This window comes from Miscanthus floridulus, chromosome 19 (assembly GCF_019320115.1).
Source record: "Miscanthus floridulus cultivar M001 chromosome 19, ASM1932011v1, whole genome shotgun sequence".
Lineage (NCBI taxonomy): Eukaryota > Viridiplantae > Streptophyta > Magnoliopsida > Poales > Poaceae > Miscanthus > Miscanthus floridulus.
Window position 1 is genome coordinate 86829381 of NC_089598.1, and position 20967 is coordinate 86850347.

Sequence of the window (20967 nt, forward strand, 5' to 3'; positions counted from 1 at the left end):
CACCAGCCGCCCCTACAAAAAAATCGAACCGTTGCTAAAAATCGTTTTCTACGTAGTGTAACGAAAACAATCATTGTTTTACGGAAGTTCATCAAGAACCACAGGATGTAATTTCCGGAATTCCAACTTGATCTACTGAAATTTGTGATAACTGCACTGAAATGCATCGAAACATCAAAAACTCACATACCTAATCATGTCCAACCATACAGCCTAGCCGCAATCCAATCACGTATGCCAATATCGTTATCGGCAGTTGCCTCTAGCCAATCTGCTGCTTCACTATTTTGTTCATCTGCCCAACAAAGGTACGTGCCTCTAGTGGCCTCCATCTATATAGGTATTTATATATAGAATATCATATGATATGATAGGATAGGATGGGGTACTGCTTTAAATATATCATATGAGAAGTCTTTCCTCTCCCCCACATTCTCTCATGTCAATTTTAATTTTTTCTTCAATTTAAGGACCCTTGATTTTCATCCATTTAATAGTTTGATCTATTTAGAATTTCTCTTGGTGTTCGATTGCCTATGCAATTAACTTCTTGGTTCATCATCAAAACCAAGATTTTCTTTCATCCTTTAAAATTTTCTTCTTTAGTGATTCTTGAGGTGTTTTGACAATTACATTTTAAGAATTTTTATAGGTACTGAGTGTCATGCATAGTTAATTTGTATTATTTTCTTCGCTTTTTAATTTTAATATGTTTTAAGGGCATGTGTGATTCGAGGGCTAACAGTTAGCCCCTAACTTTAGATGCCAAATTGAAGAGCTAAATGTGGGCTAATTATGGGCTAATAAGAGCTAATGGGGACCAATTTGTGGTTAGATTCTATTAGCCTTTATTAGTCCATTTAATTTTTAGCCTTAGGATCCAAACAGACTCTAAATTTAAATTAAACTATGTAAATATCCTTTTACTTAAGAGAAATGTTTCTTTGACTAGCTAATTACTATTGACAAACATTGGGATTGCCCATAAAAAAGACATTGAGATAGCGTATAATCAACACAATGTTGTTTGTTTATCTACTTCTAGGTTAGCTTGGTAGAGCTCTTCCTACTTCAGATTTTCTTGGAAGCTAATTCTCGGTGACAAAGTGATTCTCTGATTGAAATTGATTTTCTATAATTCTCTACAATAAACTCTGTGCATATAGTGATTATGTGCGTGATCTGAATTAGGAGAAATTATTTTTCAGCTCTCAGCTCCTAGTTCATTTTAGAGAACCATCTCACAGAACCAACAAAGAATTACTTCACAGTAAAAATATGTTTGATAGAGCTTCTACTGAAATCAACCTGCAAGCTGCTCTTGGAGCTTTGCCAAACTAGCCCTCTGTACCTGAATCTACATGCCCCCACTGCTTTTGTAAATCGAAATCAAGGGTCGGATATCTGCAGCCTGATCTTTTTCTTAACAACCACATGATTAGTCTATCGTCACTTATCACTACCGGAGGCGGCTTCTTTGCCGAGTGCCTGAGGCATTCGGCAAAGGGCGCTCGGTAAACAGTTTATCGGTAAAGACCTCTTTGCCGAGTGTACTTTATCGGGCACTCGGCAAAGAAAAGTGGCCATGACGGCGGCTTTGCCGAGTGTCAAGGTCAAGCACTCGGCAAAGGTACCCACTTTGCCGAGCGCCGTTGAAAGCTCTAGTTTGGTTTTGGTGAATTGATGAAACCCTAAGTGCTAACCTAGTTTATCAAGTGATCATGAGATAGGTAGCACATTTCAAGTGTGGAATGTGCTACCTATCTAGCCATTAGGACCTTTCACCCCCTCTAGCCATTAGGACCTTTCAGCCGTTGACTTAGACACTCGGCAAAGGTGGCCACTGTGCCGAGTGCCGCCGACAAGACACTCGGCAAATAGGCGACCTTTGCCGAGTGCCTGGCCCGTGGCACTCGGCAAATCTGTGATGTTTGCCGAGTGCAATGGCCATTGCACTCGGCAAAGCATGTTCCCAGGTAGTTCCCAGGTAGTCACTTTACCGAGTGTCATGGCCATTGCACTCGGCAAAGTGACTGAAAACAGCCTTTTTATTTGTTTTTTACATCCCATCCAAACAAACAGAAGATATATATAACAAACATCACCAACATCACATATATATCATCAACAACACATATATATCACCAACACCACATATATATCACAAACGTCACATGTCTCACAATGTATCACAAATAAGTTCACAAGTAATCCAAGTGCTCCATCATCTTCAACCACAATTGCAAATAGAAGTACCATTAAGAACCACAAGTATCATCACTGATTTGGTGAAGGATTCGCTGAAGCATGAGGACCGTTCGATGCCACCGATTGATTCTGCACAAAGAAGAAGAGATTGCATGTGTGAGACAAGATAAATATATACCATACATGAATAAAACTTTCATACTCTACTAGGTTTGACCGTAAGCATGAACATACAAACTAAAACATTTATACTCATAGGAGTAGAATATTGAGGAGGTGGAGGTGGAGGTGGAGGTGGAGCGAATAGCGAAGGTGGCAGAACTACACCCGTAGCGGCGCCAAGACTTTGCATCTACTGAAGAATCTCCGCCATCCTCCGCTACTCGGCCTCCCGCTCGGCCTCCACCCTCTCCATCTTTGCCTGCATCTGCTCTCGTATCCTCCTCTCTTGTTCCAGCTGGGCCTACAATATATTCACCCCAATGTTACAATAATGCAAAGAAAAGGTATGAAAAAACCAATGAACGACGAATAAACTAGGAATAACCTCGAGTGCTTCCACCCAGTGGTGTGAAGTGTCCTACCGAGGTCATATGGCTGGGCTCCTGCTCGTGCTGCTTGCTTGAATATGGGAGAGACTGGGAGTAGCGGCCGAGTCGATTGCGCCGTCGCCAATAAAGTACCGCCCATGCTTCTTGCCTCCTCCCACCCTCATGATGACTTCTCCATCAAGGTCCTCGGTGCTTGGATCGTACTGTGGTCCATGGACCTCCCTTGCCATCGATGTGTACTCACTGAGGCGGTTGTGGATGGTCGCATTGCTGTACGCCTCGGGCCCGTCCTCCGGGTTGTAGTCGACATCGGACGTCGCCTTGCCCTTGTGGGCCATAGCAAATGCCTTGAAGATGGAGCAAGGCTGGCCACCATGTGACGCCGACTGTGAGAAAAACAGCAAGATGATTAGAAATCATGCAGAATTGAGCGTTAGAATAAATAAATAAATTCGCGTACCCATGTTTCTGCGTATCCGCTAAGGCTGCGGCTGCCTTGATGGTGTGCTACACCTGGCATCATTAAACGCCGCTTCCGGCACAAGTTGTGCGTCTCCTCCCACTCGCGTGAGCACCACTTGTCCACCATCTGTTCCTAGCACTGGGGATGCGCGGCGCACCAATAAGGAATCATCTATAGGCCATCAAGTACATGACATATCAGAAGATGAAATTAAGCCCACTTAATCTCAAAAGGAATCAGTATTAATGTTCTGTATTTACCTGCAGGTACTGGTCCTGGGTCAGCGTCATGCTCCTTGCGTCCCTTTTGGTGACCTTCGTTCCAAGGACGGTCCCATGGTAAGTTACGACGGCCTGGATGCGCGCCTCGTAATGCATGTCCACGACGAGTTTTTTACAGCATTTGGTAGCCACCGTATCCGCCCTGGCCTCATGTCCGTCCTAGCATCTAAAGAAATCCTGCATACAAACACGATATATCCATTCATTATTTCAAGAATGTCCAATGAATGCGATGTATTGAGTAATGTAGTGCAAGGAGGACTTACCCACAGCTCTTGCTTCACCCGCTCCGCCTTGTTGTTGAATACCCTACGAGCCCGATCTGCAGCATCGGAGGCGGCGGCGTAGTGGTCAAACGAGTAGGCCGGCACCGTCACTCTGGCGTACTCAACCAGGCCAGTGAAGTGCTCCTTGCACAGAAGACCGAGGATGCCATTGACTTGGCGTGTGTGCAGGCAGACCCGTAGTGGCGAGGAAGGCGATAGGGGTCACCGAGGTACTCTGGCTCCGCTCCGACGGGCTCTTCTCTATAAAAAAAGAAACATAAAACTGTCAATACAAAATTTCTGCAGTACCTCCCCTGCACGGTGAGGTTTCCAAAACCTACAAGAAAACCAATGGCACGATGACCGACATGCACATATATATGAACGGCACGATGGCCGACATGCACAAGATTATGTAAGGAACACCTAGCAACGTAATCAGGATAAGCAAGGATCAGGGATTACAAATTCAGGATCTGTATCCCATTACTAATATATTCCATAAGCTATATTAATTTATGACAAACATCAATCCATGCATCCAAAATTCCATCCATGCTAAACCTCAGATTTGCAACTATGCACCAAAACCAGCGTCCATGAAGGCATCCTAACCAGGACATCTTAATCTATTCATGCATCCACATCCATTAGGCGGAGACGGCATAGGGGCACACCACTGTAGAATGGCGACCGAGATGGACGGATGCGGGTTGCCGTTGCTGCGGGGCCGCGCCGCACCCCGACGACGTTGCTACGGCGCCGCTGCAGGAGCGTGCGAGGGCGAAGGCGATGTTGCTTCGGCGGCCTCCTTCTCTTCCTCCTTCTTCCTCCTCTCCTCCTCTCCTCCTCCTCCTCTCTTTCTCCTCCTCCTCCAGCGGCGCGGCGCGAGGGGCGGCGCTGGCGTGGGCGCGTGGGCTCGCGGGCAGCGGCGGCGCCAGCGCTGGCGGCGTGGGCGCGGGCGAGGGCGTGTGTGCGGGCCGGCCCTGCGGCGGGGTTAAATCTTCCTTTGCCAAGTGCCCCCGATTTGGCACTCGGCCAAAGTTTTTTAAATTTTTTTTACTTCTTTGCCGAGTGCCACCTGCCCTGGCACTCGGCAAAGAGGGTTTTTTTAAAAAAAAATCTTTGCCGAGTGGCCCCGATCTGGCACTCAACAAAGTATTTTTTAATTTTTTAAAATTGTTTGCCGAGTACCGACCGGACTGGCACTCGCAAAGATGGGGTTTTTTAAAAATTTTAAAAAATTTTGTCGAGTGCCAGCCGTCCTGACACTCGGCAAAGAGGCTCCTTTGCCGAGTGTCATTTTTTGACACTCGGCAAACCATATTTTTTTCACTTTTGACCTCCAAACTTTTTCTGTAGTCCTCATACAATACCTGATACGGAACAATGTGGCACATTTCTCTGACTTTTTCTATATTTCTTTACTTTATTTCATTTAATTGAATTTTCTTAGATAATTCAAATTATAACTGCTAGTCATTCGAATAATGAAAAAAATAAATGGAAAAATGATATTCATGTTATTTAGTATAATGTGAGGCCGTATTCAGGAATAGACCACCAATTTCGAACATCTTGTTCACGAAACATGACCATGAACTTGGGGTCGAGTTGTTTTTAAATTCTATAAAAAGCAAACAAAGTCCGAAAATCATGAAACTTGTCAAAATGTCAAGATATCAAATGTGGAGGCTGTGATAAAAAATTGAAGAGGTTTCACACAAGTTTATCACGTACGATGCTTAACACCTCATCGGCCTCTTTACGAAATCATGAAACTTCTTCGGAGATTCTTCGGTTTGCAAGCATCGTACGTCATAACTTGCGCGAAACCTTCTCAATTTTTTATCACAGCCTCCACATATTATATCATGACATCTTGACAAGTTTCATGATTTTCGGACTTCGTTTGCTTTTTATAGAATTTAAAAACAACTCGACCGCAAGTTCGTGGTCATGTTTCGTAAACAAGATGTTCAAAATTGGTGGTATGTTCCTAGATACGGCCTCACATTATACTAAATAACATTAATATCATTTTTCCATTCATTTTTTTTCATTATTCGAATGACTAGTAGTTATAATTTGAATTATCCAAGAAAATTCAATTAAATGAAATAAATTAAAGAAATATAGAAAAAAGTCCGAGAAATGTGCCACGTTAGAACATGGAGTACCAGGTATTGTATGAGGACCGTAGAAAAAGTTTGAAGGTCAAAAGTAAAAAAAAATGATTTGCCGAGTATAAAAAAATGACACTCGGCAAATGAGCCTCTTTGCCGAGTGTCAGGATAAGACACTCGGCAAATGATTAACGGCGCCTGCCGGCCGTTAACGGATGCGGCCCTTTGCCGAGTGTCAAGCCGTCCTGACACTCCAAACCACTCCTTTGCCGAGTGTTATTGTTTGCCAAGTGTTATTGTTTGCTGAGTGCTTGCTGGGCACTCGGCAAACCACCTCTTTGCCGAGTGCCAATTGTTTGCTGGGTGCTTTATCTCTGACACTTGGCAAACAGCCTCTTTGTCGAGTGCTCGATAAAAAGCGCTCGGTAAAGTTTGGGACACTCGGCAAAGAAGCCGTCTCCGGTAGTGTATATTAGGTATAAACTAGCTTGTAGAAGACTGGTGCAGGAGATATTTGAAGATATTTATGATAACTGTAACACATTGGAAGCCATCTTTCCCTGATCCGTAAAAAGGGAAAAACAGACAATACACAGCATGCATCAATCTCTGCTCAGAAACCCTATAAAAGCTAGTGGTTAGTGGGTTACAAATACAAATATAGCAGATGCGCCACCAACAACACAATTCACTTTATCTCATCTCAACAATGGCAATGTTCCTACTCCTCTCTGGAATTATTCTCCTTCCTCTCTTACTGCTGGTAACCACCTCCAAGAATCGCAAGCCATACTGCAATGGAAACTCGCTCCCTCCTTCACCATGGCCATGTCTCCCGCTCATAGGCAATCTCTTCTTCCACCCTCCCACTATCACCTCCCTCACTGAGGTTCTTCGTCGTCTCCACGCTGCTCATGGACCGGTCGTCTCCCTCTGGGTCGGCAGCAAGCCAGCCATATTCATCTCCTGCCATGATCTCGCGCACCGCGCCGTCGTGCACATGGGCACCACCTTCGCGCACCGCCCGACATCATGGTACAGCGGACTGAACAGCCATGGTGTGAACAGCGCCACCTACGGCAGCCGCTGGGGCCTCCTCCGCCGCCAGAACCTCAGCCCGTACCTCGGGGCAGCGCATGTCAAGGATGTGCTCCGGTCGTCCGGCGATAGGCTCGTCAAGGTCCTCGAGTCGGCAGCAGCAGGGGAGGACGGCGGCGGTGGTGTCGTTGTCCCATTGGAGACGTTCCGGCATGACGTCTTCGGCTTCTTCGCCACGCTTTGCTTCGGCGACGGGGTCGAGGAAGACATGGTCGGACGTCTGCGAGACCTGCATGCCGAGATCATACCGCTCATCGTTGAGCTAGACGCGTGCCTGCATTCCTCCAGGTCGTATGCTATTTTCCCAGGTGGCGGAAGCTCTTGAACGCTCAAAGGAGGCACCATGTTCTCGTGACCACTATCATCAGTGCTTGCCGAACAAGGAGAGAGGAGGCTGTTGGACATGACGCAGCAGACCCTCGATGCTACGTGGATACCCTTCTAGGGCGTGAACTAGGAGAAGATAAGATGGTGAGCCTGTGCTGGGAGTACATGAACGCCGCGGTAAAGACCACGACAACGGCACTCGAGTGAATCATGGCACGCCTTGTCCTCCATCAGGTAACAAAGTAACAAACGTCTACTGAAAAGATAGAAGATGTCATTTTGATTATGCATGATACAAGCATCTTCGTTCCAATAGGACATCCAGCAAAAGCTGCGAAACGACATCGCTAGGCGAGCCAGCGGCAACCACCACATGACATGTGGTGAGCAGCAGAGGCCATTCGTGGAGGCCGTAGTGCTCGAAGCCCTTCGTCTTCACCCGCCGGCGCACTACCTCTTGGCACACACCACGGACAAGGACGTCTCCCTTGACAGATGGCTATCATTGGGCGGGATGCAGCTTCGTGGACTGACCCCGACGTGTTCAGGCCTGAGCGGTTCATGGAAGGTGGAGAAGGCTCCGGCGTCCATTGTACCAGCGGTGGCAGCAGCAGACCGGAGACGATGAAGATGATACCCTTTGGTGCCGGGCGGAGGGCGTGTCCAGGCGCTGCGGTTGCTATGACGGTGTTGCAGTCGTTTGTTGAGGATCTGGTCATGCGGTTCGAGTGGAAACGGGCTACAGCTGGTGCCGTGGGAGAATCTCTCGACATGACAGAGAAACTCGGGAGATTATAACCGAGATGAAGGTGCCATTACAAACTCACTTGGTTGTCAGACAAAATTGGGTTGGCTCAAATATATAAACGAACAACGGTAGGTAGGCTACAAACCCGTGCACATACCACTGTTCGTTTATTATTATTTTTCTCTGTTGGTGTTCTTGAAAAAAAAGTGTTATGTGCATAGGTTGTAGACTGACAATAATTGTAATTGGGTTGTTAATTATTATGCACTTATATATGTTTTGGTTGTACTCTATAGTATCCCAAATGCTACCTACCTAGCAGGTGGAGCATGCACACTGTGCCCACTTTCCCATTAAGAGCCCGTTTGATAGAGCTCCAGCTCTTTAAAACAGCTTCACCTGCTATGACTTCTCGAATGATTTTTTTTTGCTTCAGCTTCTCTATTTGGAGAAACGATAGCTCCTCGTGCTAGATGAAAACGGTAAAATGTCTTCAGTACCCTTCTCACCTTATCTTTACCGAACGCCCATCCTCGGTCTCATCTCTTCTCTCGACGGCTCACCTCCCTCACCTGATCTCAGACTTGCCTCTGCGTCAAATGGACGACACCGTCTCGGGCTCGCCTATGCTCCGATGACGTCAACGCTCGGGCCCATCTTCTCCACTGTGCAAGCCATGCGGTCGGACACTGAACTTTGCGCACACATTGAGGCTTCTCCACTGCGCAAGTTCTGTTGCCGTGCCAAGGAACGGCGTCGTTCCACGTTGAGAGATGGACAACGCTCAGGCCAGCCTCCACCTCTCCCTCCGCCCATGTCGAGGGAAATTTCGCCCTAGGCCCACAGATCGAGGATGAAGCGAGGCGAAGCCACAATTTTTAGCTTCGCATCCCACCTGTTGCTTCTCTCTGCGCCTCTTGGGCCTCGGGCCTATTTCCTAAAACGCCCAGCTTCGTAAATCCATTTTAGGAGGCATGCATCTTTCGACCGCCTTTGTAAATAAGACGTCTGCCTCCAAAAATCCTAAGGTATTTAGGAGATGGTTGGATTTTTTGACCACCTGCATTAATCATTGGACAGTGTATCACGAAATCATTTATGTACTGGTGCTGATTTGGAGCTAACACTGCAAATAACCCGCTGTTTAGCTCTCTTCTTCCCATGTTGAGCATTAATGGAAAATCCACTCACCTTCTTCCTGAGCTCCGGACTTGGTGGATCCGTGCAGGGTGGAGTTCCACAACTTGAGGTGTTTAGATCCAGGGGCTAAAGTTTAGTCCGTGTCACATCGGATGTTCCAATGCTAACTAGGAAGACTAAATATGAACTAATTATGTGTCGGGTTCATAAACCCGGGATCCCTCGATTCCACGCTCGGGCTCGGCCCAGGAAAACAATATATATTTCATCGGCCGGCCCAAAAAACTAAAACACAGCAGGACAGAAGGGAAGACCGGTCGTCGACCGGAAGGTCTACCCTTAAGAACAGGCGCCCGCTCGTCAACTTCTTTGGCCCACCTCTCCGACCGGAGCACTCGCTTCAGGCACTAGCCGTCTCCAAGCAGTCTCTCCAATCGGAAGGCTTGGCCCAAAATGCTGCTTCCTACTCTGACCCCGCGACTCCGACCCCACGACCGGGGCTCGTGGGAAGCCTGCTCACCGCTCTTCTTCGACCGACGCACTGAGAGCCTACTGGAGTCATCCGACCGGGGGCATCGATCGCGGTATGGGCTCCAGGATTTGCCATACCGGGTGAACATAGCGTGGCTCCTCACATGCCACTAGGCATCCAAAAGTATTTGCAGGTACCGACGTCCATCCTTCCTGAAGAAGATAGCTCGACCCCCGTGCACATCTGACATCCTACAACGACATCGACAGTATTGGGGGCTTCAACCATTATCCAGTTTTTATCACCGTATCCCCGCCGGGCCCTCACGCGAAGACCCCCGAGCTCACACGTGAGCACGAGGAGGATCTACGACGACAGTGGCCGCATCAGCCACCAACTGCACCAACGCGCTCGGCGCACCACACTGCGCCCCGTGCGCATAGACCTGCGAGCGGCGCTCGGGGTCGCGCCCGTCAGCCCCAGCGCAATGCTCCGGTTCGGGGGACCGACCCCCCACAGTTCGCTCGGGCCAGTCAGAACGTTGCCGCTGGCCGGCAATGCTCCTGCGTGACCTGCCCGAGCCGAACGACCCTCGTGGACGGGCAATCCACCAGGACCTCCGGGCACTGTTGGAGACCGCCGTCGTTCAACAGACGGAGTACTCCATATCGCGACGCCGACTCACGACCTCGCTCCCTGTCCGGGGAACAGGGACGCAGCAGATGGGGCACTACACCCTGTCATCGTCTCAACCACCGATTGCGGCACAAGAAGCCACAACCGCTCCTCGTCTTGACTTGACGACCGCCCCGTGCCGACAGCCTATCTACGCGCGGCTCGGGCCGAACCAAGACGCGCGCAGCGTCGACCGGGGTCCCAGCCCTGACAGCCTGGAACCACGGACCTTTGTCCAACACCCCCAGCAAGCGCCTTTTCTGCCGCGCTTCAACGGGGGCTGCGACAAAGGTAAGGCCAAGCGCCAGGATCAAGACGAGGGCCCCTCCACGCAGAGGGGAAAAAGAACAGAAAGGATCGCCGCCAACCGGCTAACTTTGCGTCGGTCGCCGCGGCCGATCACATGGGCACGCAGCCCCAGCAAGACCCTCCGGGCCACTTCCACGATCTCATGGAGAGCCCGTGCACCAACCACAACTTTTCGAGATCTACACTTTTAGTTTAGGAAGTTTTTCCATCCGAGGTCGTTTACAGAATTTGAATTTTAAAATTTGGAAATTCAAACGCAGTTTTGCATGACAAGATGTTTTCAAATAAAAAAGTTGCCAACTACAATGTTTCATAACTTTTCGAGATCCACAGAGTTTATTTTGGTTGTTTTTCCATCCGAGGTCGTTTGAAAAGTTCGAATTTTAAAATTTTGAAAATCAAACACAGTTTTGCATGACAAGATGATTTCAAATCAAAAAGTTGCCAACTACAATGTTTCACAACATTTTGAGATCTACAAAGTTTATTTTGGTTGTTTGGTCATCTGTTCATCCGACATGGTCGTTCTAACATTGTTCACAAATCTTATATATCTCTCTTGTAGTTTCATAAACTACAATAGAGATATGTTAGATTTGTGAACAAATTTACTTTCACTTTGTCATATGAAGAAAAGACCAAAACAAACATTGTACATCTTGTTGAGTTGTACAACTTTGTAGTTGAAAACTTTTTCATTTGAATTAATTTACTGCTTCAAAATATGCTTTGAAATTTTCTTTGCCGAGTGTCAAAAAAAAATCACTCGGCAAAGAAGCGTCTTTGCCGAGTGTCAAAAAAAAACACTCGACAAAGAGCTTCTTTGCCGAGTGTCAAAAAAAACACTCGGCAAAGGCGTCTTTGTCGAGTGCCCGAAAAACAACACTCGGCAAACCACTTGGCACTCGGCAAAGAGCCGGTCTCCGGTAGTGACAATGCTGTTTGTTTATCTACTTCTAGGTTAGTTTGGTAGAGCTCTTCCTGCTTCAGATTTTCTTGGAAGCTAATTCTCGGTGACAAAGTGATTCTCTGATTGAAATTGATTTTCTATAATTCTCTACAATAAACTCTGTGCATATAGTGATTATGTGCGTGATCTGAATCAGGAGAAGTTATTTTTCAGCTCTCAGCTCCTAGTTTATTTTAGAGAACCACCTCATAGAACCAACAAAGAATTACTTCTCAGTAAAAATCTGTTTGATAGAGCTTCTACTGAAATCAACCTGCAAGCTGCTCTTGGAGCTTTGCCAAACTAGCCCTCTGTACCTGAATCTACATGCCCCCACTGCTTTTGTAAATCGAAATCAAGGGTGGGATATCTTCAGCCTGATCTTTTTCTTAACAACCACATGATTAGTCTATCGTCACTTATATTAGGTATAAACTAGCTTGTAGAAGACTGGTGCAGGAGATATTTGAAGATATTTATGATAACTGTAACACATTGGAAGCCATCTTTCCCTGATCCGTAAAAAGGGAAAAAACAGACAATACACAGCATGCATCAATCTCTGCTCAGAAACCCTATAAAAGCTAGTGGGTTACAAATACAAATATAGCAGATGCGCCACCAACAACACAATTCACTTTATCTCATCTCAACAATGGCAATGTTCCTACTCCTCTCTGGAATTATTCTCCTTCCTCTCTTACTGCTGGTAACCACCTCCAAGAATCGCAAGCCATACTGCAATGGAAACTCGCTCCCTCCTTCACCATGGCCATGTCTCCCGCTCATAGGCAATCTCTTCTTCCACCCTCCCACTATCACTTCTCTCACCGAGGTTCTTCGTCGTCTCCACGCTGCTCATGGACCGGTCGTCTCCCTCTGGGTCGGCAGCAAGCCAGCCATATTCATCTCCTGCCATGATCTCGCGCACCGCGCCCTCGTGCACATGGTGACATGGGCACCACCTTCGCGCACCGCCCGACATCATGGTACAGCGGACTGAACAGCCATGGTGTGAACAGCGCCACCTACGGGCAGCCGCTGGGGCCTCCTCCGCCAGAACCTCAGCCCGTACCTCGGGGCAGCGCATGTCAAGGATGTGCTCCGGTCGTCCGGCGATAGGCTCGTCATGGTCCTCGAGTCGGCAGCAGCAGGGGAGGACGGCGGCGGCGGTGTCGTTGTCCCATTGGAGACGTTCCGGCATGACGTCTTCGGCTTCTTCGCCACGCTTTGCTTCGGCGACGGGGTCGAGGAAGACATGCTCGGACGTCTGCGAGACCTGCATGCCGAGATCATACCGCTCATCGTTGAGCTAGACGCGTGCCTGCATTCCTCCAGGTCGTATGCTATTTTCCCAGGTGGCGGAAGCTCTTGAACGCTCAAAGGAGGCACCATGTTCTGGTGACCACTATCATCAGTGCTTGCCGAACAAGGAGAGAGGAGGTTGTTGGACATGACGCAGCAGACCCTCGATGCTACGTGGATACCCTTCTAGGGCTTGAACTAGGAGAAGATGAGATGGTGAGCCTGTGCTGGGAGTACATGAACGCCGCGGTAAAGACCACGACAACGGCACTCGAGTGAATCATGGCACGCCTTGTCCTCCATCAGGTAACAAAGTAACAAACGTCTACTGAAAAGATAGAAGATGTCATTTTGATTATGCATGATACAAGCATCTTCGTTCCAATAGGACATCCAGCAAAAGCTGCGAAACGACATCGCTGGGCGAGCCAGCAGCAACCACCACATGACATGTGGTGAGCAGCAGAAGCCATTCGTGGAGGCCGTAGTGCTCGAAGCCCTTCGTCTTCACCCGCCGGGCGCACTACCTCTTGGCACACACCACGGACAAGGACGTCTCCCTTGACAGATATGTGATACCCAAGGGGTCCGTTGTGAACTTCGGTGTGGCTATCATTGGGCGGGATGCAGCTTCGTGGACTGACCCCGACGTGTTCAGGCCTGAGCGGTTCATGGAAGGTGGAGAAGGCTCCGGCGTCCATTGTACCAGCGGTGGCAGCAGCAGACCGGAGACGATGAAGATTATACCCTTTGGTGCCGGGCGCAGGGCGTGTCCAGGCGCTGCGGTTGCTATGACGGTGTTGCAGTCGTTTGTTGAGGATCTGGTCATGCGGTTCGAGTGGAAACGGGCTACAGCTGGTGCCGTGGGAGAATCTCTCGACATGACAGAGAAACTCGGGAGATTATAACCGATATGAAGGTGCCATTACAAACTCACTTGGTTGTCAGACAAAATTCGGTTGGCTCAAATATATAAACGAACAACGGTAGGTAGGCTACAAACCCGTGCACATACCACTGTTCGTTTATTATTATTTTTCTCTGTTGGTGTTCTTGAAAAAAAAAAGTGTTATGTGCATAGGTTGTAGACTGACAATAATTGTAATTGCGTCGTTAATTGTCATGCACTTATATATGTTTTGGTTGTACTCTATAGTATCCCAAATGCTACCTACCTAGCAGGTGGAGCATGCACAGTGTGCCCACTATCCCATTGAGAGCACGTTTGATAGAGCTCCAACTCTTTAAAACAGCTTCATCTGCTATGACTTCTCGAATGAAATAATTTTTTTTTGCTTCAGCTTCTCTATTTGGAGAAATGATAGCTCCTCGTGCTAGATGAAAACGGTAAAATGTCTTCAGTACCCTTCTCTCTACCTTATCTTTACCGAACGCCCATCCTTGGTCTCATCTCTTCTCTCGACGGCTCACCTCCCTCACCTGATCTCAGACTTGCCTCTGCATCAAATGGACGACACCGTCTCGGGCTCGCCTATGCTCCGACGACGTCAACGCTCAGGCCCATCTTCTCCACTGTGCAAGCCATGCGGTCGGACACTGAACTTTGCGCATGCATTGAGGCTTCTCCACTGCGCAAGTTCTATTGCCGTGCCAAGGAACGGCATCGTTCCACGTTGAGAGATGGACAACGCTCAGGCCAGCCTCCACCTCGTTCCACGTTGAGAGATGGACAACGCTCAGGCCAGCCTCCACGCCCTAGGCCCACAGATCGAGGATGAAGCGAGGCGAAGCCACAATTTTTAGCTTCGCATCCCACCTGTTGCTTCTCTCTGCGCCTCTTGGGCCTCAGGCCTATTTCCTAAAACGCCCAGCTTCATAAATCCATTTTAGGAGGCAGGCATCTTTCGACCGCCTTTGTAAATAAGACGTCTGCCTCCGAAAATCCTAAGGTATTTTGCATTAATCATTGGGTAGTGTATCACGAAATCATTTATGTACTGGTGCTGATTTGGAGCTAACACTGCAAATAACCCGCTGTTTAGCTCTCTTCTTCCCATGTTGAGCATTAATGGAAAATCCACTCACCTTCTTCCTGAGCTCTTGACTTGGGGGATCCGTGCAGGGTGGAGTTCCACGACTTGAGGTGTTTGGATCCAGAGGCTAAAGTTTAATCCGTGTCACATCGAATGATCGGATGCTAACTAGGAAGACTAAATATGAGCTAATTATAAAACTAATTGTAGAAGCCGTGGCTAATTAGCGAGATGAATCTATTAAGGCTAATTATTCTATGATTAGCACATGTTTACTGTAGCACAACATTGTCAAATCATGAACTAATTAGGCTTAATAGATTCGTCTCGTAAATTAGTCTCAAATTGTGCAATTACTTTTTGTAATTAGTCTATATTTAATACTCCAAATTAATATCTAAATATTCAATGTAATAGGGACTAAAGTTTACTAGCAGTAACGAAGCCCTGTTTGGTGTTGGCACCAGACAAGGGGGCCCTAGGTCCAGTTGAGCTAGCTGCGGCATATCATCCTTTGTGCACCTCATCAAGGCACTGAAGCTTGGTGTAAGCGGGCGACACCGTAGAGCTCTAAGACTATCTTCAACAACATCACCTAAAATACAAGACACATTTCATATTTGGGTAGCGCTATAGGTAAATGGTTTAATATTTTTTTTTGTCTTCTCCAGCAACAGGACCCAAAAGAGAACTCTTTCTGCAAATGAGTTTTCAGAAGACAGGATACTCATATTTAAGTTGTGTCTCTGCTATAATCCAAAATAGGTCTCACATATAGATATTCTGTCGTAGGTTGATATAGTACCATCCATGACCTATTTTTTATTTGGGTCTCCATATGGATCATTGAAGACAGAGTCAAAGGCGAGGTGGTGGAACCAGTCAATGTGGGATACGGCGAGGCTGCACTGCAGACCACTGGCAAGAGCTGCGAGTTTTATTTATTTGGTCCGCAGTGCCTTCTGGTTCAGTTCGGTATTCATCTTGCCTTTCTTGTTTTTTTTTCTTTTCTTATTTTTTTTATTTCTCTCCTTTTTCTCCTCACGCATCTCTCTTTTCCCTTGTTATCCGCTCGTGAGCCTCGTCTGTGTAAGCGACCCCGCCGAGCACTCGACCTTCGCCTCCGTGTCTCTCTTCTCCGTCTCCGGCGTGCCCAAGCACACGAAGCCACGGCGGAGCCCTGTGCCCGCGCGCATGGAGGAGCCATGGAGGGCCCACGCCCGTGACGACGTGAATATTGTATAGATTTATAGGTTACTTGATGCCGTCGCGGCCTGCCCTCGCGACTGGACGCCGCCTCTCCGTCGCAGCCTGCTCTCGCGACTCGACGCCACCTTGCCGTCACTGCCCCGCGCCCTCGCCTTGGCTCGGCTTGACATCGACATTGACCGCCGATGGAGAAGGGGTATTTCGCCTCGTCTCTTGGACATTGAGGTGTTCTGGTGATAGATTGGACGAGGATCGAGACGATGTGGGTGCCGAGTCGACTGTTTATAGGATGAGGCATGACGAGGGTGGATCTGTGGGTTCGTGTTCATGTTGCCAGACAAAAAAAAAGTCCAGACTAAAAATAAGGTAGAAATTTTACCTCTTTATTATTATTATAGGGATAGATTTCATGAAACGAACATTCTTTTAGTGCTAGAACCAATTTTCCCATTAAAGATCCCTAGTCATTGCTACTTGTGTGGCTTCAATTTCTTTCCATGGACATGTTCTGATAGAGATTTTAAAACATCAGAAATAAAGTAAATATATTATATTTTATCATCCATAAAAACTTCAACATATTCTAAATATAGAAAAAATAATCAAAATTGATGCAAAACATAAATATCTAGAATGCAAATCCATGTTGATGTTCTTCTGTACATCGTGAGCAACACCTTTACTTTTTCAACCAAAACAATCCCTTTATTCAAAACATGGAAGATTTCAAATGCATTGCACGGATGTAGGATGAAACTCGTGAAACAAACTTCAAGAGTTAGGCCCACAATACACGCATACATGCATGAATGCCCAGATAAGAGGTTTGACTGGATGACCTAAACCTCATTTATTCACCTAGTTCCAAAGCTAGCTCACAGATAATTCAAATTATAGAAAAAGACAAAACCATTAAACTTGCAACAACTAGTCCCAAGTGAAGACAAGACCACTAATATTGCTTCCTACATCACCCCCAGCAGAGCTTTCTCTAGCAAAAGAGGATTCAGACATAACCCTATTGGAGCCATCACCTTGTGGAGGTCTCATGGACGTTGGTGGAAGGATGCTTGGGAAGGAGCACATGGAGAATAATTTGGTGGCATTGCCACATATGAAGGCATTGAGTGCCACCAAGTAGGCTGAAAAAGTGGTGGAGCTTGTAGGTGACCGTTGGCTTCTACTCGATTCTCATGGAGGAGCAAAGGTAAGCAATAGATCATTGATCGCTTGCTTGATCCTTGAGAGCTCACGATACATCTCAAAGAGATCATGGGCATCAAGATCCTCTATGCTACCATAAACAAACTTGGAAAACCTTGAGGTCTCCTGGATCTCTTTAGCCCGTGCCATGTTCTCATCCTTCCTAGCTCTTATCCTCCATGGCCTTGGCTTTCTCCACCTAGAACAACTCATTTTGTAAGCTAGTGATTCTTGCATTGTCTTCTTCACTGGTGTCAGAATCTATTGGTGCATTCCCTGAAACAAAAGAGTCAACAATGGGGGCACCCTTTGGGGTGCCGAAAGAGGAAAACTTTCTAGTTTCGGACTCCAACACCATGACAACCTTCGCACCGGTGAGGGCGGAGAGGTCAGAAGCAGCCTTGAAAAGCCTAGAGCGTCGCTTGAAGAATGTAAGACTACAATCTCTATCATCCTCAATGAACCTCACCCCTGACCTTGTTGCCCTCCTCGGCATCCTAGAACAAAGAACAACAAGATGTTATAGCCAGTATGTGAGCAAGCAAGGAATGTATTTCTTGCTAGAGCGAATGTGTTTCGGTGAGAATGAAGTTGCGCTACCCATCCCTTATATAGAAGAAATTTAGGGGGGAAAGGGGAAAGAAATCTCGTGAGATTCGAATGCATGAAATATATTACACATCAAGTCTTACCACAAGTCACTGAACTATGGGGCACTCTTTTGTGTGGGAAAAGATGGACCTAGTTGTTAGTCACCATTAGAAAGCGTGTAAAGAAAATTATGCGTGAACAACAAAATTATTTTCAATTGAAATAGCTATGCACATCTATTTGATGATTATTAGTTGAATATTTATTGGTTTGTGAAAAAAATATTGTATAGTTATTGGGACCCTTAGTTATCAAATTAAATATTTAAGCAGGTATTTATTAGCATCCATTTTTAGTCTCCAGCTAAGATTATCTTATACCAATGTAAAATACTAAAATATTTTGGCAATAATACTTTTCAAATACATCTTATTATACATTAATCATTAATTAATAAATCCTTTGAGTGCAATCTTATATATGGATTCACTTCTAATATTATGCTATTCCTTAGCCGTTGCAGTTTTTATTGAGCAATATGATAAATCAAACTTCTAGTTGGATACAATACAACATACTAAACATGCCACCTTTAGGATAATAGAACATCAAGTGCAAAAAACACGTGCTCCCTCACTCTATGAGTGTATTACACGAGATATGAGCAATATTTCAACTGTAAGTTCACAAGTGTTGGCATATATTGAATCCCGTCTCAATCTTTAACTTCTTGGTAAAAGAAGTGTGTTGGCGATCATTCTAAACCGTTTCGATCGCCACATCTCGATGATGAATGGAGGAACTTAAGCTAGTTAGAAGATATAATTTAATTTAGACTTAACATTTACACAAGTTTTGTGCTACAACATGTTTGTAAGGAATATCTATAATTTGGTGCACAAATACCATCAATGACTAAGGAGCAATTTTAAACATCTCAATGTGTATAAAGTGATGAAGCAAAGGGTTGACATTGTGAAAGACTAATTCCAATCACATATTTGGCTGCACCTTGTTGAAGAGCTGGTCGGGACGATCAAAATGGAGTTTTGGTTCACTCAATTTGGATCTAGGTGCAAAAGTTATGCAATTTGGAAGATCATGGCACTAGTTGAGGCAAGCAACTAGTCGGTTGGCCATGGCAAGGCCAGGCGGCATAAGTTATGCAACTTGCAAGATCTAGTGTCGACGAAGGACCAGTAAGAGTTTGGTCTGTCAGATCTGTTGTTTTTCTTCAGATCTTGGCTTTTGGTGTGCTTATCAAAGAAAGCAATTGGTTGGCTTTCGATGTGGCGACCTCAAACTCTTCTTTTGGTATGTTAGTCAGCAAAGTTCGACATCTTCAACACGCTATTCTGATGGTGAAGGATTGTAAGCCTGCGTCCTTTGGAGGTTACCTCCACCTGATGTTCTTCCAGTGGGTACTAAATCTCATTGTCAGCGACGTGTGGCTTTTTCGGTCTTCAAAGCCTTTTTTGGCGAGGGTATTTGCAGGTGTCCCTTTTCTTTGTTGTCTTCACAGTGCGATCTTCAAACTCCGGCAGGCAGTGAACGTTCGAACAAAGAAGATGACCGATTTGGTTTTTGATGCACTCTTATTTTTAGAGGTCCTTTTTATGTCTTATTGTTCGTCTTTTGTACCCGCCTTTGTTTTCCTTGAGATGTTTCAGACGTGGCATGATGTCCCCACGGTCATTGATGGCTACCTCGCCTTCCACTCCGCCCTACAGTACTACTACTACCCCATCATCGTCTCCTACCTCCTTAACGCCACCGTGCTTGCCATAGCCGTCCCTGTCGCCTGCCTGATCGAGGACTCACGGCTCTCCTCGTCTCGGTCCCTGCGCCTACACCAACGCGCGGTACTACTAGCACAGCATGTCCAACGTCACGCCTACACCAATGTGGGGTATTACTAGCACAACATGTCCAACATCATCCAGTTCGATGACGAGACCTACTCCACCATCGCTATTCGCTAACAATATGTACCAGTGGCTCGCCACCTGCCAGACGCTCATGGTGCACAATCCCACCCATGACAGCCTCGATCTTTGTCCCATCCTCTCTCTCACTGTGCCGCCCAGGTGCGTGTGCCCATCGGCGTGCAGGCCGTGACCACGCGTGAGGTACCTTGTGACCTACTTCCTTGGGTGGGGCGACGACTCCAACACTGTGGCTGAACGCTTCCGTGCTAACTATCAGGCTGCTTGGCAGTGCCAGGATGCCAGCGCTCAGCAACAAATACTCTTAGTTAATGTTTGGTTGAGAGACATCGTGGGATGGGATGGTTCCGTCTCAGTTTCCAGAGACGGGACAATCCCATATGTTGTTTGGTTGAGGAGGGACGGGACGATGTTTTTTGTTTGGTGGAGCAGGCGGCGGCAACAGTGGAACATGGTGGAAGCAGGAAAATAAAGTAGAGAGAGAAAAAAAATGAGCAGTCTAGATGTTTCCGCCTGCAAGCACACGTGCTAGTAGAGTCGTTAACAAGGAGTAGCGTTCATATTTAGCAAATAATCCAATCTTTTTAGAATGTTCTATCTAGATTGTTGTAATGGTTTGTTGTGCGGTTTGTTCCTTTCATTTTTGTTCCTTCTCATCTTTCTTGTTTGTCCTTTCTGGTCTTTATTTAGTAGCACTTTTTCTAGTTTCTTACGACGAGTTATGTTTGAGGTAACCTAATCCAAACACCGCACTAGTTTGTTTTTACCCCCTTTTCCTTCTTACATATCTAGTATATATAAAATCTCATGGCAACACACTTATTGCTCAGTTGTGAAAAAAGGCAGACTAACTTTTGTTTCTCACTATTTGATTGATGGAGCCTGATTGGCAGTTGGCACAACTCCGACGACATCCATGTGGGATTTTGATTTTGTGTAATGGTTTAAACTTTAAACATATGTGTATTTTAATTATTAAATAATGTTAGACTATAAAATCTCATGGCAATACACTTATTTCAATGCACCGACAACTGGATTCTTGAATTGTGGATCTGGGCTCTTCATCGTCCTCTCCTATTTTTTCTATATATAAGAGGTGGTCT

General features: G+C 46.4%; 2 pseudogenes; both read left to right on the forward strand.

Annotated features, from left to right (window-relative positions):
- Nucleotides 1–6610: 6610 nt before the first annotated feature.
- On the forward strand, nt 6611–8186 carry LOC136527078 (cytochrome P450 89A9-like; annotated as a pseudogene).
- Nucleotides 8187–12274: 4088 nt separating this feature from the next.
- Nucleotides 12275–13894, forward strand: LOC136527133 (cytochrome P450 89A2-like; annotated as a pseudogene).
- The last annotated feature ends 7073 nt before the right edge of the window (nt 13895–20967 follow it).